This window comes from Pseudorca crassidens, chromosome 1, assembly GCF_039906515.1.
Source record: "Pseudorca crassidens isolate mPseCra1 chromosome 1, mPseCra1.hap1, whole genome shotgun sequence".
In the NCBI taxonomy this organism is placed as follows: Eukaryota; Metazoa; Chordata; class Mammalia; order Artiodactyla; family Delphinidae; genus Pseudorca; species Pseudorca crassidens.
In genome coordinates this window covers 78,766,373-78,788,301 of record NC_090296.1, presented here as the reverse complement: position 1 = coordinate 78,788,301, position 21,929 = coordinate 78,766,373, and the positions used below count along the sequence as shown (strand labels likewise).

The 21,929-nt window shown below is 42.5% G+C and overlaps 1 protein-coding gene across 2 annotated transcripts in view; it reads left to right on the top strand.

Annotated features, from left to right (window-relative positions):
- Window positions 1-21,929, top strand: part of SCG5 (secretogranin V) — a 53,678-nt gene that overhangs the window by 13,975 nt on the left and 17,774 nt on the right. The window lies entirely within an intron of this gene.

The following is a 21,929-nucleotide window of genomic DNA, read 5'->3' as shown; positions in this document are numbered from 1 at the left end:
TTGGTCAGATACGTGCGCATTAGGCACCAACACCATTGGGATCTCGGGGGACGGAGGTGGGTGTTGCTTCAGTCACTCAGCGTGTGTGGACGGCAGAGAGAGAATCTAGGGAGCGTGCCTCCCGCCGTGCTCAGCACAGGCTGGATGGTCTGTGGACCAGCTCTTTCCTCTAGCTGCTCCACCTGTTCTGTGCTGGACACACTGGATCGTAAGCTCTCAGGGGGCCAGAGGCTGACCCCTCCCAGCACTTCAGAGGACGCTGGTGCCCAGTGGGTGTGAGAACTTTGGCATGGTGTTTGGCCTGAGCAAAGCAGGGTGATACTCCCCCCAGGGCTGGAAACAACCAAGGTGACAGGCTCGGGGCACTACTGGCCATCTCCCCCGGAGGCCTGTCCGAGTTTATCTGCATGAGACAGATTGTGGCTGGGGAGATGGTCAGTCCAGTAGAGTGGCCTGCCCTGTAGAGGCCCAGGGGACCTTCCTGGTCCGAGAGCTCAGCAGGCCTGTGTCAACAAGCCCGGCACGGTTTGGACGAGATGTGAGTGACTCACGTTCTCCACCTGAGCAGCAAGATTGGATGGGCCTGCTGGGAGGAGTCCCTTTGCTGTAAACTACCGCAGACACCCGTCTCCTGAACTGAACCAGCAGGTCGCTTCTCCTGTCTCTTGCTTGCCTGCCTTCTTTTTTTAATCCTTCAGCATTTGACGGGAAGGACCACTTGTTGAGTTTGTCCAGACTCTGAATAGCCCTTGTTCGCTGGAGTGTGCAAAAATATGGCAACAGTGCAGGTGCTATTGCCTGAAAATGTTTCCGAAGGGATGGGTAAAAGAGCAGTTCTTCTGACGGTAAATGATGCATTTTACTAATATCAGAAGGATTCTTTGTTTTCTCATGGGGTCAGTGAAGAGGATTTTTGGCAGTTGGTTCTCATTGAACTGGGTCTGTATACAGAACTCTGGAGCCAGGTCAGCGCCTCTGGCTTCTTTTTACAGGCAGAGTTGTGGAGCCTGGGGGTCTGGGCTGTGCAAGACGTGCCTGCAGGCAGGGAGTGGTCAGCTCCTCCCAGTTCTCCAGATCCAGGCCTTGAGCAGAGTAAGCGATCGGTACCTGGTACCCACGCAACTCTCTCTGCAGCCCGCCTACCCACCCAGGCCTCCCCACCATGCTTCAGAGCCTTCATCTGTGGTCCAAGACGAGTCAGATCTCATCCCTCACCCCCACTTACAGCACCAAGGAGAGCACGTGATGACCGTCAGCCTCCCTCCGATTTAAGCAGAGATGCACACACAACACCTGTGTGTCCTTTGGTGCCCTGTGTCCCCCTCCAGACCCCAGGGTGGACCCAGTGGGCAGTGTCAGGACAGAAGATCAGCTTTTCACCTACATTAGCCCCAGTACTTAGAACATTTGCCTCCATGAGTTTTTGGTAGATTTAAGAATTCACTTTTTTTCATCCTATCAACCTGATATTAAAGCTCTAGAATCTGGGGAGAGCACATGAAAGCTGACTTGACTCCAAATGTGCATTTGAAAAAGGTAATTGAGGTTAGTTAAAAGGTTAAGAAGCTCTCTTTTTATAATACCTAACAAAAGGAAACACAAAATTGAATACGTAATAGTATTTTTCCTTTAAATGTGGTTCTAGGGGAAGAGAACTAATGTTTATTTTGCATCTACTATGTGCCAGACACTATATATATATATGCTTACTTTTGCCCTCAGAAATCCTATGGTTACTTTTGCCCTCAGGAATCCTATGCAGATGCTGCTCTCTCACAAGGGCAAGTTGATGTACAGAGTTGGTGAGTAGTTGACCAGGACTGACCAGCTAAGGGGGATACAGATACAGGTCTGGATTCAAATCGTGTGAGTTTGACTTGAGAGCAGGGTTTTCACTCTCAGCACCCGTGACATTGGGCCAGAGACTTCTCTGCTGTGAGGGCTCCATCTCTGGCACCTGCCCTCTACATGCCGGCAGAACTCCCTGACTTGTGACAACCAGAACTAATGTCATCTGTGGGTCAACATCGCCCCCTGTGGAGAACCACTTCTCTGCAGGCTTTATCTTTCCTGGTGCAGCACATTTCAGAAGGAAATTTGGGGTACCTTTAAAGACTCTGTAGGTGGTATGGACTACTTATATTTATAGTAATTTTTCTTATTATAAAAGTAATTTAAAAAAGTAATAAAGGCCACTGTGGATGATTTGGAAAATAAATTATTTACAATCTTACCACGGAGAGATACCTACTTTCAACATTTATTGTGCTTCTTTCCAGTCTCTTTTTCTATGCATATAAATGTAATTTAAAAAAATCATACTGTAAATATTTTTTTGTTGATTTACAATGTCGTGTTAGTTTCAGGTGTACAGCACAGTGATTCAGTTATACATACATATATATATTTTTCCAGATTCTTTTCCCTTATAGGTTATTACAAAATACTGAGTATAGTTCCCTGTGCTGTACAGCAGGTACTTGTTGGTTATCTATTTAATATGTAATAGTGTGTATGCATTAATTCTAACCTCCTAATTTATCCCTCCCCCCATACTGTAAATATTTTAATCTGGATTTTTATACTTAATATGATATCAAGAGCCTTTTTGTTTATCATTTTTAAAAATCACTGTAATTATTCTTAGTAACTGAATTATATTCTATTATATGTTTATCCCACGTTCAGTTAAGTATTCCCCAAATACAGGACATTTAGAGTTGTTCCAGTTTGTCCCCATCAAAAACATTGCTTCAGTGATCATATTTGCATATGAATCTTTGTGTAGACTCCTGATAAATTCTCTAGGGTATATATTTCTATGAAAAGAAAAATTGGGTCAAGCTCCATGCATATTTTTAGGCTCCATTTCCTACCTACTGTCAGATTGATTTCTGTAAATGTTGGAGTAATAGGGCTGCTCTCTCTTCCTCTGTTTGTGGGAATCTTGTCTCCCTTGTTAACTATTAGTATTACCTTTTTAAATCTTTTGACAGGCAAAAATGACACTCATTGTTTCAGCTTGTATTTATTTGATTACCAGCAAAACTGACCATCTTTCCATCTATTATGTAGCTATTTGCTTTTCATATTCTCCAAAATATTTGTTAATAAGGTGCGTTGTTCTTTATTAGATCGGATTGTGACTAACCACTTTCAGATTTTGCCTTCTTCACAGTGCAGGCTTATAACTGAAGTTCCTTAAGCTTTTTAGCAGCAGTTGAAGGGTTGGACTCTGGGAAAGGATTGGGAGAAGAGATGGAAGGGAATGCTTGTGTATAAATTGGAGATTACCTAAATGAGAATTAACTGAACCCTGAAGTTGGCAGAAGAAAACGAGAGAATGGCTTATGCCTGAGGTCCTCAGACAATGAGAGAGGAGGTAGCGCAGAAATACCTAGTCAGAGATTTCCTGGGTTGGCCACCAGGTGGTGCCATTGTCCTGGGACAATTTGGGATCTGGTTTGGGAGGGTGGGAGGAGGGTCATAACAAGTGGTCACAGGTGAGTGAGGTGATAAGGAGGCTGAATGCCAAACACGGAGGACATTCACCTGTTGGGTGTTTGTGATGAACCTGCCAGTGATCACAAGTTGGCGTGGTACGTGTGTGGGTGTGTGTTTATGTGTGTGTGCAGAGGAGGAAGGGAAGGTTAGGGCTGGTTATTTTATTTTATTTTATTTTAAATGTTGAGCCTTCTTTTAATTTATTTATTTTATTATTTTTGGCTGTGTTGGGTCTTCGTTTCCGTGCAAGGGCTTTCTCTAGCCGTGGCAAATGGGGGCCACTCTTCATCGCGGTGCGCGGGTCTCTCACTGTCGTGGCCTCTCTTGTTGTGGAGCACAGGCTGCAGACGCGCAGGCTCAGTAGTTGTGGCTCACAGGCCTAGTTGCTCCGCGGCATGTGGGATCTTCCCAGACCAGGGCTCGAACCCGTGTCCCCTGCATTAGCAGGCAGATTCTCCACCACTGCGCCACCAGGGAAGCCCAGGGCTGGTTATTTACTGATATATTTATTGAGATATAATTCACATACCATACAATTCACCCATTTATGGCATACATTTTAATGGTTTTCAGCATATTCACATCACCACAGTCAACTTTAGACCATTTTTATCATCCCCAGAAGAAACCCCATTCCCCTTAGCCATCACCACTCCTTCCATCTCTGCCCGCCTCGTCCCCTCCCTTTACTTCCTATTCCCCTTTCCCAACCCCTGGCAACCACTAATCTACTCTATGGAGTTGTCTACTCTGGACACTTCATATAACGGGATCGTACAATGCGTGGTCTTTTGTGATAGGGGTGTCCTCTGGCTGCTGTTACTTGTCCCAGCCAACACTGCCCCAGCTGACTTTGTAACAAGAGGCATCAGAGTAGCGGGATAGACGGTTTCAAGTGCTGTGGCATTTCCAGGCCTGTTAAGATAGAGAAAACTACCGAGAACAGCGATATTCTCATCCGCTGGGTAATCAGAATCAGCTGGGAAGCTTTTAGAATTAAAGATCCCTGGCCCCCAGTATCTCCAGGAATGTAAATTTGGGAGTTCTGGGGAGTTGGGGCTGCTGAGGACTGTTTTTTTTTTTGGGTGCCCCAGATGATTCCAATGATTGTCCAGCTGTCAGCAATGGACAGTCAAGTAATGGAGAAAAGGAAACCTGGTTTGGAATGGAGGCATGAGGAAAAAAAAATGACGTTTCCCTGCAGACCAGCTGTACCAGCTGCAGCTTCAAATCCACTGCCTCTCGTGGGAAGGGAGCTGCACGCTCGTGATCACCACGTCCACACGCTACAAGGCTGGTTCATGTCAGAGCGTCATCTTTGACTCGGCATGACAACAGCGCATTTTTTGAAGGCCATCAAAGCTGGTGACATCAGCCTTATTTACTGTTCGGCTGTCAAATGTCTGCAGTTGGGTGTAGCAGAAAGAACACTGAATTAGAAGCCAGAAGCTCACCAGAATACCCCACTGAATACTCCCTGGGGCTCTTGTGAGCATCTGATGAGAGTAGGTGAGAGGTGTGGCCTACGGCATAAATTAGGGTATTGGAAGCACAGGACGAGATGGGGCTTCAGAGAGCATCTTGTCCACCTGACGCGTTTCACAGTAGAGAAAATTGTGGTCTGGAGAGGTGAAGTTCCTCACTGAAGGTCACATACCAGCTGTTAGCAGTGCAGCCGGGACTGGGGCTGGGGGCTCAGGTCCTTTGCTGCTTTCTTTTCCCACTGTATCTTCACATCTCTCTCTTTTGGGACTTGAGGAATCCTATGCAGTTGCTTGTTATTTTCAGAAGCGAGGAAACCCAGGCCTAATTTGTCCATGGTTCCAGAGCTAATTGATTTATATTTGCTTTGGATAAGTAGGAGTTAAAATAATGGCAGATAAAAACTCCACGATGGTATTCATGGAAGGCTTTTAAGAACAGCTCAGAGCAGATCCAAGCTTTGTGAGGCCTGAAGCTTATGTAATTTGGAAACCTCTTTAAGGCAAATAACACCAAATTACAAAATTAGGTCCAGGGCCTTGGAAGCAGTCTATGAAAATGTGAGGTTCTGAATCTTCAGCTTCATTCACTTCACTGTAAATCCACCTCTAGGAGCAGTTATGGCAACTAGTCATGTGTGTTCTGCTAGAATTTTTTGTTTGTATAAATAACACATAACCTGCTGAGAACCATTTAGTTACCTCCAGTCTCACAGAACGGAGGCCATTCCATCAACGAATATGTCTTGAATAGCTGCTGTACGTAAAGAATACTGAAGGGGGGAGTTCCCTGGTGGCTTAGTGGTTAGGATTCTGGGCTTTCACTGCCATGGCCTGGGTTCAACCCCTGGTCAGGGAACTGAGATCCCACAAGCTGTACGGCCAAAAAAAAAAAGAAAATACTGAAGGGGACAGAGAGAGGTCAGGAGGCTACAGTCTCACTTAGGAGATGAGGCTCCAAAGCATAATAATAAATCCATAATAATTTCTTCACAACTGTGGGCTGGGCCAGGGATGCCTAAGGAAACCCAACCTCTATCTGTGCCTCCAATTTGGGTCTCAGAGACCCTTCTTCCTCTCATAATCATTCTTCTGCCTCTCTCAGGTGGGGAATAGACATCAACATAAGTAAAACCCTTGGGATTTCTGGATGAAAAACTTTTCATGGTTTAAATGACATTTCTGTGGTTGTGCAACCCTCCCCAACTCACCCCAAAGTCCCTTAAATCTCAAATCACTGCCTTTAAATGAATTAAAAGTACATTTATTCATCAGGGCCCCTTTTCCCTAAAACTGTGCCTGATGCCACTGAAGTAGCTGGAATACCATGAGTATCCTGAATAACCTCTATGCAGATTCTCAGGATATTTATTTCCATTTTGGTAAGGCATCTGTCTGTGCCCAATTCTGTTTTATTTAATGGATCATATCAGCATTAACTCCTGTATTTAAAAAAAAAGAGTGGTTTTTGCCACTTTCTGAAAGATATAACATGGCTACAGAGATAAATCTAGGGTCACAAGGGGACCTAGTTTAGTGGAGGGTGTTTTTGTGATGTTTGTTTTATTTCATTTTTTATTGTTACACTTAGTTTTATTGAATTCTTTGGAGAAGTAAGGAGTCAGAGCTGTGAGTCCCATTAGGTAAAATCAAGTACTGTTCGTGTCTTATCGAAATTTCCCTTTCCATTGGTGGGAGGAATGGCTGAGCCCTTGGTATCATCCAAAGCTCACTTTGTTTTTCGTGGCAGTTTTATTATTATTCAGAAATGAGCCTTCTGGAACGTTAAAGCACGAAGGGGCATTAAAACCTTGGGAGGGTTTACAACATCTCCTTGAAGTGCAGGGTGGAGTGTTCTGAGCCCCTGGTTTGAGGAATGGCTGGATCCTTCTGGTGTCATAACCAATCCCATCACTCTTGTGACCTTCCCTGTTTTGAATCATGGATTTCAAACATCCTCAAAAGCTCTTCTCCGGTAATTCCAAAACTCTTAACAAATCAATCCTAAGAAAAAATAAACAAATATGCAGAGGAGCAGAAGGATATTTAGGATATGGTTCTAATTAAAATTTTTAAGTTTTCCTTCTCAAAATCTTGTATAAGACATTAAATATGAAAAAAACAAGCCTCGGAGTAGGAAAGCAGTCAAGGCCATTACCAATAGAGATTTTGAATTATATAGTAACTAAATAGTTTATTTGTTTTTCTTCTTATTAACACCAAGAGAACCAAGTCATGGCTGTAGCTTTAAAATATCGAATGGCTGTCTATTGAATTGGGCATACATAGCGACGTATCATATAAGATGCAAATCCATCCTCCATCAGCCTATGAAACAGTGAGCCTGCTTGTTGTTAGATGGCTTCTAGTACAGGGACTACAAAAGAAGCACATCTCGTGGGCACTCTCAAACTGCCCGAGGTAGGTTGGAACCATCTAGATGCTTGCCTGTCGCACAGTTACCTTGTGACGATCAGTTTGCCAATTCCCAGGCCCATTTACCTCTGTTCCAACTGTGCTGGCCCTTTGGCTATTTCTCTGTTTGTTGACACCTGAATCCAAGGGGAAAGAAACGAACATTTATTAAGTGCTATGTTTGTACAAGTTAATCTTCTTAATGAACTATTATTATCACCTCTGTTTTACAGAAAAGGAAAATGAATATTTAAAGGGGTAAGGTAACTTGTCCAGGATCACATTAAGTTTTTAAGTATGCAGCACATGTATTGTAAAATTACAACAACTTAATATTTGCCAAGATCCATGCAAAAAACCTCACAAGGTCTATTTTATTTTATTTTTTTAGTTTTTATATTTTTATTATTTGTTTTATTTTTTATTTTTAAATTAAATTTGTTAAATTATTTTATTATTTTAAAATTTATTTGATTGATTGATTTATATTATTTTTTTTTTAATTTTATCCTCATACCAACCCCTTCAAATTGGCATTATTTGTATTCTCATTTTACAGATGAGGTCATACAGTAGTGTGATGGAGCCAAGATTCAAACTCAAGCATTCAGACTGCAGAGCCTCCACTTTTGCCTAGCATGCCTCACCTCCTCTGTGAACTTGAGCTGTCCACACAGACCCCAGCCATGGGTGACTACTACACACTTGACATATGGCTGGTTGGAATTGCGATGTACTCTAAACTACAACCCAGATTTTGAAGGCAGTACCAAAAAAAAAAAAGAAAGAAAGAAAGAATGCAAAATATATAGGTCATTTTTTATATTGATCACATGTTGATATAGCAATTTGCATCGTTTGGAATACATTTTTCTAGTTATTAAATTTAACTTCATCTGTTCCTCTTTATTTTTTTGAAATGAGACTACTAGACAATTTTAAATTACCTATGTAGCTTTCATTATATTTCTATAGGACAGAGCTGCTATCTACTATTGCAAGTAAAGAGAGACTATGAAATTTAATTGTTTCTCATCAGTAGTTCTAGTTAAAATTTTGGTTGGTAAGGTGGGTGGGGAGGCTGAAGCCATTTAAAAATCTTTTAAATTATTTTTTAAGGCTATTTTAAAATGTAAGTCTGGATTTATGAATGAATTTGAATTCTGCTTTCTTCACTCCCATTACCATTTGTGGGTAAGAAAGATTGCCATTTTTAAGGTTCAGAAGAAACGCGTGAGTTATCACTTCAGTGTTGCATGGCGTATACCCTTCTTCTGTCCTCCCTTGTGGGAGCTGCTTCCACTTTCCACACAGCTTTGTGACAACCAACTTTGTGTCTCCTCCAGCATGCCATGAGCCCCTAGCTCCAGGTATGGTGCTTGGCACTTATTTTATACTCAGTAAGTAGCTAAGCATTTTTTGTTGGTTTTGACATTGTCTTATTCCTTTTTAAAATTGATGGACATTTAGTTTATTTCCACTTTTTGGCTATGATGGATAATGTTGCTATGAACATTGAGTACGAGTTTTGGGTGGGTGAATGTTTTAATTTCTCTTGGGTATATACCTAGACCTGGAATTGCTAGGTCATATGATAGCTCTGTTGAACCGTTTGAAGAGCTGCCAGATTGTGTCCTGAAGCAGCTGTATCCTAGTACATTCCCATCCACAGTGTGTGACGATGTTGTTTTATTCTTAATAACGTCGCCAGGCAGGGATTACATGGCTACAAAAGGAAGAAGTTGGGAATATGTGTGTGAGATGGGAAAACTACAGGCCAGAAAAACTATACCAAATGTTTGCGGAGGATTTAGTCCCGGTGCCCACCCCTGCCCACCAACCCTCCTACACACACACCACCTGCCCTCTCCTCCCGAGGCTGCAATTCAAAAACAAAAAAGAAAGAAAGAAGAAAGGTAATAACTGCTAGAAACTCAGAAAAGAATGTCCTATAAGGAGATCACTGTTTGTCCAAAACAAATGTTTATGCTAGCTCTTTATAAGATGCTTAGTTACTTATAGCAGCTTTGGATGGAGAAAGGGAAACAGGGGATCGATAATGCAGATACCAATTGGTAAGACCAGGTGGGATCGTTCTTTGTCATGGCCCAGAGGCCTTCCCTGACCGGAATTGAGTCCCTTTGTCTTAATCTACAGACAAGGGGACTGCCATAGGAAATGATTGCATTCCTGGGCATGTACCTTCTGGGCTAGGTTGCTGCTCCTCTGGCCAGTACAGAACCTCACAAAGGAGACTCTTGACACCAAGCACATGACTGCTAAGCCCTGTCACCTCCCATCTCCATCCCATCCAGAATGGACCCGCCATGGCCTCTGCTACCCTTTATTCACGCCTCCTTCTCAGCTCTGTGTTCCTAGTGACCTGCTGCCCCTGTAACACTCAAGCTGGTGGGAAAGAAATTATCAAAGAGCTTTAAGTCTGGAGCAGGGGACCACCTCCACGATCCCAAATGGCTTGTCGTTGACGTCACCTGTCGGCTCACGCAGTCATTTTTTCCCTATTTTCTACACTTCTGCAGCCCTACTTCTTTTTCCTTTGTGTTGGAAGCTATTTCCTTGGTTGCTTAATCACTAATCATGAACCTTGCAGCCATTTACTTGGCTCCGGTTTGGCCTCTGATGTCCTCCTTACGTTTATTTCTGCCTGCCTATCAGGATCGTCACTGCCATTGTCCTTCCTCCTGACCTGAGAACCTGACATAGCCTGCTTGTCTCTTTAGCTGGTACACCAGGGGGACTGGAACTCCTGTTAGTGGAGTCATGACTTTAAGTTAAAAATAATTATCCCAAGAATTCTCTAAGGTGCAAATATATTATACAGGAGCAGAGTACCACGGGTTAATTCATACTTCTTAGTAGAGGAATGACACCCAGGATTTGTGTCAGGAATGACGCCCAGGCTCTGGACAGAGGATGTCATCAGTAAGTGAAGTTTCAGAAAGGAAGATGCGGTTGGGGGCTTTGAATAGTTGGAGACAGCAGGACTCCTGGATGGAACCAGGTGCTAGGGGGTCCAAGTTCATAGTTTGACTTTTTTACCAATATCCTCACCTACTACCAATCCCCCCACAATTTTGTCTGTAGTCCCATTTTTTCAACATTAGTTGATACCTCAACTTAAGCTCCACTGCCTCCCAGTTAAGTCATATAATTTCAGCAAGAATCATAGCCTACAGGTTTTAAAGGACCCTAAATGGGTTTTAACCTCAGTACAAAAACATACCTGGCCTCCATACAAATTGCCAAATAGAGACTTCATTTCAGGCAGCAAATGAAGTTACATGAAGGGACTGAAAATGCTACTGTAAATTACCTGTTAAAATGATGTTTTCAAAACCCACAAAATTCACAGCTACCCTAAAAATGCCTCATTTTCAAATTAATGTATTTTGCTTTAATTTGGAGTTTTGGGGTGTATGTGTTGGGCAGGGGCGGGGCTTGTGGCTGCAGGAAAATGAGTTAAATTCACAGAATAGAATCTGAACTTTTGCAAATGAGTAAACAGCCAAAACAAACACCACTTTGGAAAAAAATACACATTTTCTCCTTTTGAAAAGCAAGCAATGCCTAAGCAAAATACCTTAAAAGTGAACTAAAAAGCTTTTCTAAAATAAACAACTCTACTTGTGATCCTAAATTGGGACCATATGGAGATGTGAAAGCTACAAACGCAGTACACTTCAACCCCGACTTTCTGCCTTCACTGTTTGCGTGCCTCCGAGTAGAAGCTGATAATGTTGCCTTTGGTCCCAAAGGAGCCTGAGTCTTTTAGATCCTAGGATGAGGGAGGAAGCAAAAGAAGAAAGAAAAGCCATGAAAACAAATGCCTTTCAAGACAAAATATCAACAGTGAGTTTCATTTTTGCTTCCCTGCCAACAGGCACAACTCAATTCAGATCTGTCCGGTATGTATAGGATGATGCCGCTGAAATGGGGTGCATTGGCCAGTGATGCAGGCTACGTGGGTAAGTCCCTGTTGAGGGACCAGGCTCGCACTCAGAGCGTTAAGATAGCTTTAGCAAGCTGCCTGGACCAGCCCCCTGCCCTGGGGCAAATCGATGAATAAGCCAGTTCAGCATAGATAGAATCATTCCTTTGTTTTTCTCAATTACCAAATGTTGTGTGCTTTGGGGTCACTTGTCATGAGTTTAGAGAATGTGAATGTTGCAACATAAGTCCTCACCGTTCTAAACAGCCTAAACTACATTCTGTTACTAGGGAGGAGAGTTGAGGACATAACATCCATCTCTAATTGTACATGATCAGATGCTCATTTTCTCATTCTAGGATACATGTTTCTTTTCCCCCACTGTGCTCATGGTCTGTTTCATGAAATTGGCACTTATATGTGTTTATGTGGATGTGTTTTGTCCCCTGTAAGTAGATGGCAAAGCCTTGAGAAAGAGATTATGCTGCCTGGTTGAGGCAGAGGGGTGCTTGCCCTGAAAAAAATGAGTAGAATGAGTTCAAGCATTAATTTTTTAGTTTTTAGTGGATGAGGAGGCGCTGCTGTAAGTAAAAAGTTCAACTGTTTTTGAGCCCCTGTTTCTCACTGCCCCAAATACAGAACTGTGGGCATCAGAATGAAAAATAAGTAGGATAGTGAATTTGGCCTCTGTTAATTGTGCTGTTAGGAAACATGGATTGGATAATGAAAGCAGTTAACATTTATTGAGTTCTTACTACATTTCAGGCACTTAGCTATGCAATTAGCAAATTATGCCCAAGTGAAAAAGGGTTTGGGATGTCATCAGATGTGCGAGAGCATGTGGATTTGAACCCAGGGCCCGAAAAAAGGGAGGCTATAAAGGTTCTTTATATAAAAGGTGCTCTCTTGTCTGTGGGTCTTAGTAAACGAAAATTAGTTGCTTTTCATAACTATGTTTGAATTTTAGGACTCATTTCTCACCAGGAATCAAAGCAAAAAAGGCCTTAATGCACAGAGTTAGTTTTGAGAATGGACATGTACAGAAAGCTACTTTTAAAAGAAAATTTTATTGAAGTATAGCTGATTTACTATGTTGTGTTAATTTCCTCTATACAGCAAAGTGATTCAGTTATACATATACATATATATTCTTTTTCCTATTCTTTTCCATTATGGTTTATCATTGGATATTGAATATAGTTCCCTGTGCTATACAGTAGGACCTTGTTGTTTATCCATCCTATGTATAATAGTTTGCATCTGCTAACCCCAAACTCCCAGTTCTTCCCTCCCCCACCCCACCTCCTCCTTGGCAACCACAAGTCTGTTCTCTATGTCTGTGAATCTGCAGAAACTACTCTTAATTGTTTTCATTTCTTCCTTTTATCCCACTTAAATTATTGGGCTTGAAGGAAGAAGAAACAAATGTCAGACATCAAAAATTTAAAAATCTCACCCATTAAGTGGGCCATTTCTTTCAGGTATTTTTCCCCCGTTAATAAGGGCTAAGTTGTTTGTCTCTTTCCAGCCCTTTCTCCTTGCTTCTGTCTTTGCTCCAGTGCAGACAGTCGTGTGCTTGCCTGAAACTTGCCTGAACGCTGCGCTAAGGAGAAACCCATGGCTGTACGGGAGGTGACAGGTTACAGTCATATCTCATTTTATTGCACTGCACAGATGTTGCGTTTTTGACAAATTGAAGGTCTGTGGCAACCCTGTGATAAGCAAGTCTATCGGTGCCATTTTCCCAACAGCATTTGCTCACTTTGTGTCTGTGTCACATTTTGGTAATTCTCTCAATAAGTCAAACTTTTTCATTGTTATTGTATTTGTTATGGTGATCTGTGATCAGTGATCTTTGATGTTACTACTACGCCTTGCTGAAGGCTCGGAGGATGGTTAGCACTTTTTAGCTAGATGTTTTTTTGTTTGTTTTGTTTTGTTTTTTGCGGTACGCGGGCCTCTCACTGTTGCGGCCTCTCCCGTTGCGGAGCACAGGCTCCGGACGCAAAGGCTCAGCGGCCACGGCTCACGGGCCCAGCCGCTCCGCGGCATGTGGGATCTTCCCGGACCGGGGCACAAACCCGTGTCCCCTGCATCGGCAGGCGGACTCTCAACCACTGCGCCACCAGGGAAACCCAAGACGGTATTTTTTAATGAAGGTATGTGCATTTTGTTTTAGGCATGATGCTATTGCACACCTAACAGACTACAGTATAGTGGGAACATAACTTTTATATGCGCTGGGAAACCCACACATTTGTGGGACTGGCTTTATTGTGATATTTGCTTGATTGTGGTGGTCTGAAACTGAACCCGCCACATCCCCAAGGCCCGCTTGTTGTCCTCCAAGCTGAGAAGTGACGGCACTTTTTGTAAAAGTGTGTTTATAGGTTGTGGGAAAAAACCCGCAAGCTTTTGGGGCCAGCCAGCCCTTCCTCCTTAAGCCCCCTCTGTCCCCTCATGTCTAGCCGGGGCTGCCTGATCACAGCACCCACACCTGCCCTGTGGCCTCGGAAACCAATATGAGGGGCCCCGCCTGCTTCACTTTTCTTTCCTCCTCAGCCCCCGCCGGGGGCCTTTGCTGTCTTTCGGCTTTCTTTCCCCTTTCTCAGCTGCCCCCTCCTTTGCCCCTTCAAAGGGACAAACCAAAAGAGGGCAGCATTAGTTGGGATCACCTCTCTGGCTGCTTCAGTCTCCCAGACCGTGAACAAAAGGAAAGCTGGACATCGCTTTATAAATGATGTATGGAGACACGCGGTTGGAATGAAGGCCCAGACCGCAGTGTATTTTTAGCATCTGCTGTTTGTGGTAACATAAGTGAAAACTGCTGGATCCGTTCCCTTCAGCCGAATGGCTGGTATTCAGGCGAGTGTGCCCGCTGCCTGCCAAACTCTCCTCACGGAACTCCTTCTTTAGGAGGAAGGTGACCGGCTCCCTGGCACCAGGCTGCCCCGTCGCACGGTCCCCCCGGCGGCCCCAGCGCGGGGCTGCGGGTGAGACTCCTGGCTGCGAGCTTGGCAGGGTGTTGCCGGATTGTGAAGCCGAGTCTGCAGGGCAGGGGCTGTGCCTGGCCACTCTCAACCTTCTGGCGTGAGGCTGGCGCTCAGACACGCGGGACCCACGGTGGGGAGGCCCGCGGCTGCAGCCCTGTCTTAGAGTCACCCCGCTGGTGCCTGGCTCGAGGGGGGCCGTCGACCCCCGCCCTGGTCGCTGACACTCTGGAGCCTCGGAGTGGGCTAGAAAATACGAGAGAGGCCCCTTTCATGCGGATAGGCCGTGCTACCAACTATTGCTCGGGAGCACGAGCTGATCTGTGGATGATGGACGGCAGGAGGCCCCGGGAGGGCTCTCCTGGTGCCTGGAAACAGCGCTGGGATCCCAGGCTCCCAAAAGCACTGACTCGCTGAGCGGCTTTAGGCAAGTAACGATCTCCTAGGACTCCCTTTCTCACAGTTATGAGTAGTAACTCTCGTCCCACTGACCTCACGAAAATGGTTTTAATAAGGAGATGAAAGTACTTTGAAAGTGTTGAAATCAGAGCGTTACAAAAAGGCGGGGGAGTGGTGCAGCCCCTGTTCATTTTTTTCTTTTCTGACCAACCTTGACTTCTACCAAAACTAGCCCCCTCAGCCCCGGGCTCTTGCATCGTGGCGCGAAGCAATGGGCTCCGCGGAGGACGTCGCTTATTCCCTGAGAACATAACCTTCGTGCTTCATGAGCAGGTCTTTACTTCCAGTGCCCACGGAATTAATTAGAATGGGAAAGGGTGCAGTGGGCTCCTTTTCTTGTGAAATGTGTGCAAGTGCCTCTATAATTAAAATACAACCTTAAATAAAGGGACTTCAGCTGTAGCTAGAGCTCCCTTATCTGAAACCTCAAGTGACTTTTAAAAAGCCTCTCAGCAGCCGTGCTGAATGTCACAAACTCCATGAACCAAGGTGGTCACTCCAAGGTCTCTCTCAGTGCTGACTCTTATTTTGCATATAATTCGAATAAGTCTGGCCCTCTGGTTTTCGAGCCCTCGCGGCTGAAGGTGTGGTTAATGGAGCAATAGCATCGGCATCACCTGGGGGCTCGTAAGAAATGCAGAGGCAGGTCCACCCCATCTTTTGATCAGACTCTGCATTTTGACGAGATCCTCGTGTGATGCATATGTGTGTGGTGAAGCAAATTTGAAGACAGGACTTACAGGGCCTTGACCCACTCCGTTTATTTATTTATGCACTGAGCTTTATTATGAAAAGCACTGGGGATGACTGGGATTAATAGCTTACAAAGAGGGAGGAGACAAAGAACTTTAAAAGCCCTAGCAGCTGGGACCGCTTAATACAGTTGTATTGCTGTATGCATTTTAATGCTCTGAGAACACACTGCTACAAAACTACACAGTCACGGATATTCCCAATACTAGGCCCAAGTTATCAAGAAGAGGTAAAGCCATATTTCAAAGCTGCTGTGTAGAGTATTTACCTAAAATTCATGGTGAAAATTTTCCCTTAAAGTGGTTAAATACATGAATATTCATGTTAATGGGGATGTTTCAGTTATCTGGATACTATGTGGAAAACCACATTCTCCAGTAAAGAGATAAGTGAGACGTTACTATAATTGGAAACCCCAGTTCGCTCAGATTTTATTGTTTTTGTTTTGAATTTTATTTATTTTTTTATACAGCAAGTTCTTATTCAGATTTTGTTTTTTATGCACTACATTTAGGAGAGTTAGATGACATCAAGATAAGGTGCGATACAGAAGATTTACTGCATAACTAAACAGCTAAAAAATTCAACTGTTATAACAAAAAAAAAACCCATGACTGTCCAGAGCCGGGTAAAATTTTAGGGGTCAGTAAGTAGTATTCAGTTTTCATATTTTCATTTACTAGATAATGACAACTGATCTTCAGAATCACTAAGGCAGGAAAATGGATTTGAAACTGAATGGAGTTTTTAATTAACTAGAAGAGTGAGTGCCTTTTTCTGGATAAGTGATTATTGGTAGTGCTGGCTCCCGGCTGGTGGTCCTCTGGAGTCTTGCTGGGAGCTGCCATGTTGAGACCAGCCAAGGCTACAGGTGGCAAAGCATGGAGCTGAGGCTGACCAGGTAGCTGTCTGAAACCAACAAGATCAACCACCCATTAGAATTGCCAAACTAAAAGGACACGCAGAGGAGGGAGAATCCCAGCACAAAGCAGGGATGGGAGTGCGGGAAAGAGCTGAGAGATGTTGGAGAAATTCCCCAAGATGTGGAAACAGCCTTGGCAGATTTTTATGGAGGGCTCCAGTGCAGGCCAAGAAGGAGATTTAAGGGCCTTGGCCTAGGTCAGACCAACCCAGGTCCCTTTCCCTTCTTCCCCTTCCCTGCTCTCCCTTGCCTCTGAACATCACAACTGACTGGCATTTTATTGCCACAACAATGCAGAGAAAACCTACCAATGATTTGATATCTAGAATTTGAAAATAAACAGCTGGGTGGTCCCAGTTTTATTGTATAAAGCAAGGTTTATATAAGCAAAAGGGCTTATAACTTATTTGGCAAGAATTAAATATTTTCTGTCTATTCTAGAAACATGTGGGTGTGACGGAAACAAAGAAAGTATCATCACAGGATAGAAATAATTAATTGCCTGAAATAATTTAAAAGCTGTAACGAAAGATCCTGTCTTTGCCAATGGCATTATTTTCCCAAATCAAGGGGGCTCTAGACTTTGGAAACCTCATGGACTCTTGACTCATCTCTCCCTTGTGCACTGTTTGAAATTTCTCTTATTTCTACTCATGCTGTGGCCACCCCAACCCCAATCCTTATCGCTTCTCCCCTGAGTTGTTAGCAATAGCCTTTTATTAGGTCTTCTTAACTTCCTTCCAATTTACCTATGTACAGTGGTCTTCAGGGTGCAGTGGATCTGGAGTAGAGGGCATTGGAATTTTGAAAAACTCCACAAGTGATACTGATGTGCACCCCGAGGTAGGAAAGGGGGCTTTAAACTGTTGATAAATTAATGTTCTATACAACATCCAATTATTATATCACTCTCCTGCCCAGAAAGCTTTGGTTGCTATTTGTTATATCAATTCATACTTTTCGGCTTGGCATTGGCCTTCTCCTCTCCCATCCAGCTTCTCCCTTCCCCAGCAGTGCTCATCGCTGGTGCTCAAATATCCCATGCTCACACCTACCTCTGTGCCCTCGCGTGTGGTTTTTTCGTTGCCACCTGTAAGAATGGATCCTGCCTTTCATGATTCAACTTAAGTGTCACCTCTTCCATGGAAGTTTTCCTGGAAGGTTCCCTATTTCCTGAATGTCTACATCATTTATAGTCTATGCCATAATGAATTATATCAGGGAATGTATCTTATCACGTACCACTGGCTTATTGTGTTGGTGTTAAACAACCAACTAGAATGAAGAACCAAGTAGAGAGTAGGAATCGTGTCTTTTATGTTTGTGTCTTCTACAGCACTGCACATAATCATTGGCACATTCTTCTTGCAGGCAATCCTCCACATCTTAGATCTGGGTTAGATGTTTCTTCTCTACACACCTGTGACATCTCACTGTATCCCAGTTACACTATAAGTGCATCACAACTCTGCATCTTAAATCTGCGCTTCTTTTTTTATTGAGTTATAGTTAATTTACAATGTTGTGTTAATTTCAAGTGTATAGCAAAGTGACTCAGTTATACACCTATATATATATAATATATATATATTCTTTTTCAGATTCTTTTCAGATATATTCTTTCAGCTACATTCTTTTTCAGATTCTTTTCCATTATAGGTTATTACGAAATATCGAGTATAGTTTCCTGTGCTATAGAGTAGCCTATTTTATATATATTAGTGTGTATATGTTAATCCCAAACTCCTAATTTATCCCTCCCCCTTTTAACCCTTTCCCCTTTGGTAACTATGAGTTTGTTTTCTATGTCTGTGAGTCTATTTCTGTTCTGTAAATAAGTTCATCTGTATCATTAAATATGTGTTTCATTATGTATCTCTTACAGACTGTAAGCTCTGTGAGAGCAGGGCCCATATTTACCTGGTTCATCACTGACCCTCTAGTCCACGTCTTGATGTCTAGTATGTACTCAGTACATATTTTTTTAAGCTGACTGAATAATGATTTAAAAATATGTTTGGTTGAGTATGAGACAAATGGACCAAATAGCATCCATGGCATCCTAACAGTTTGGTTGACTTGGTTTCAGGTGCAATAGATCAGCATAATCTAAACATTATACTGAACCAGATAACTAGCATTTGATTGTATACTCAATTATATCTTTTTCTAATTATTTTCTATATGTGGTTACTTGTCTATAAAATTCAAGCTCTTGGAGAGCAAAGGATAGCATTTTTTTTTTACTTCCATCTATCTCCCATAGTTCCTCAGTATTTCTTGATTTGATGTCATTAAATATAGTTTTAAAAGAGCCTGTGTTATAATGTATCTGCCTGGTGCTAAACATCTGTTGCTTCCTAACAAGAGTACCATTCATTCTAATGGCACTGGTACACAGAGGTAAACAGAGCCTTGGCAGGTCTTCCATAAAGGAAACTGTGTTTGCTTCTTTCATTAATTACTAATGGAGCATTAAGACATGCACTCTTTCTGAAGCCAAGTTGGATAATTCCTGGCACTTAAGGCTAGGGTGCTTTCAAAAGTTGAGACATGTATTGACACACCAGAAGGCATGCCCTATAGCAAGCACAGTGGTGGCTCTAATGCCAAGATTGTACAGAACTTCGAATATATCAATACCAAGTGTACTGATCTGTCTCTCTAACGTTTTGCAGGTCTTGGGTTAATGTGAGTTAATAAATGTGAATTTCTAGAATGTCTCTGAAGGCAGGCACCTCAGTGTGAATTGGAAAAGTCATCAGAGAGATAAAGAAAGGTTAAAAATAAAAGAATGATCAAAGATTCACCAGACAAAACAACAGAATGAGAGTGGCAAAGCTAATAGAAGAAATATGTATCAAGATATGATTTGTCACAGAGCTGGAGGAATCAGGCTCCCAGACTTCAGACTATACTACAAAGCTACAGTAATCAGGACAGTATGGTACTGGCACAAAAACAGAAATATAGATCAATGGAACAGGATAGAAAGCCCAGAGGTAAACCCACGCACATATGGTCACCTTAGTTTTGATAAAGGAGACAAGAATATAAATGCAGAAAAGACAGCCTCTTCAGTAAGTGGTGCTGGGAAAACTGGACAGCTACATGAATAAGAATGAAATTAGAACACTCCCTAACACCATACACAAAAATAAACTCAAAATGGATTAAAGACCTAAATGTAAGGCCACACACTATAAAATTCTTAGAGCAAAACATAGGCAGAACACTATGACATAAATCACAGCAAGATCCTTTTTGACCCACCTCCTAGAGAAATGGAAATAAAAACAAAAATAAACAAATGGGGCCTAATGAAACTTAAAAGCTTTTGCACAGCAAAGGAAACCATAAACAAGACCAAAAGACAACCCTCAGAATGGGAGAAATTATTTGCAAATGAAGCAACTGACAAAGGATTAATCTCCAAAATTTACAAGCAGCTCATGCAGCTCAATAACAAAAAAGCAAACAACCCAATCCAGAAATGGGCAGAAGACCTAAATAGACACTTCTCCAAAGAAGATATACAGATTGCCAACAAACACATGAAAGGATGCTCAACATCACTAGTCATTAGAGAAATGCAAATCAAAACTACAATGAGGTATCACCTCACACCAGTCAGAATGGCCGTCATCAAAAAATCTACAAACAATAAATGCTGGAGAGGGTGTGGAGAAAAGGGAACCCTCTTGCACTGTTGGTGGGAATGTAAATTAATACAGCCACTATGGAGAACAGTATGGAGGTTCCTTAAGAAACTAAAAATAGAACTACCATACAACCCATAAATCCCACTACTGGGCATAAACCCTGAGAAAACCATAATTCAAGAAGAGTCATATACCACAATGTTCATTGTAGCTCTATTTACAATAGCCAGGACATGGAAGAAACCTAAGTGTCCATCGACAGATGAATGGATAAAGAAGATGTGGCACATATATACATTGGAATTGTACTCAGCCATAAAAAGAAATGAAATTGAGTTATTTGTAGTGAGGGGGATGGACCTAGAGACTGTCATACAGAGTGAAGTAAGTCAGAAAGAGAAAAACAAATACCGTATGCTAACACATATATATGGATTCTAAATATAAATAATTAAATGGTTATGAAGAACCTAGGGGCAGGACAGGAATAAAGACACGGATGCAGAGAATGGACTCGAGGACACAGGGAGGGGGGAGGGTAAGCTGGGATGAAGTGAGAGAGTGGCATGGACATATATACACTACCAAATGTAAAATAGATAGCTAGTGGGAAGCAGCCACATAGCACAGGGAGATCAGCTCGGTGCTTTGTGACCACCTAGAGGGGTGGGATAGGGAGGGTGGGAGGGAGACCCAAGAGGGAAGAGATATGGAGATATATGTATATGTATAGCTGATTCACTTTGTTATAAAGCAGAAACTAACACACCATTGTATACCAATTATACTCCAATAAAGATGTTTTAAAAAAAGATATGATTTGTCCATTAATTTTTTACTTTGCCAATTAATAACACAATTAAAATGAAGAATTTATACTCTTGGACATGCCAATTAGCATAGCATCAAAATGCTAAAGTAAAAATGGTGAGAAATAAAAGATACTGACAGACACTTATTGGTAGTAATAGATTTTAACACATAGCCATCAGATTATGATAAAGAGATAAAATATGAATAAGGATATAAAAGAATATGATTAAGAATGTTGAATAATTGGCTATATATTTTTTAACATATTTACTTTATATATTTATTTTTGGCTGTGTTGGGTCTTCGTTGCTGTGCGCAGGCTTTCTGTAGTTGCAGCTAGTGAGGGCTACTCTTTGTTGCGGTGCGCAGGCTTCTCATTGCGGTGGCTTCTCTCTTGCAGAGCAAGGCTCTAGGTGCGTGGGCTTCAGTAGTTGTGGCTCGCAGGCTCAGTAGTTGTGGCACACGGATTTAGTTGCTCCGCGGCATGTGGGATCTTCCCAGACCAGGGCTTGAACCCATGTACCCTGCGTTGGCAGGCAGATTCTTAACTACTGTGCCACCAGGGAAGCCCTTGGCTGTATTTAGATGTTTATGGATTATATAAAAATACATCTTAAATACTCACAAGGAAAATTTATAAAAATAATATATTTTTCTTTAAATGTAGAAATTTTGCAGGCTTGCTCACAAAACAACCCAGTTACTTTACAGTGTCTATATTTGGAAGATAGAGGAATTTGGAATTAAAGGAGGTACAATTATCCTTTTAAGAATAAATGTTAATCTGGACTTCCCTGGTGATGCAGTGGTTAAGACTCCGCACTTCCACTGCAGGGGACGCAGGTTCGATCCCTGGTTGGGGAGCTAAGATCCCACGTGCCATGCTGTGAGGTCAAAAAAACAAAGAAACAAACAAAAAAGAATAAATGTTAATCAAACATAATAAATTAAGACAAAAAGATGCAATGTCACTTCAAAGAG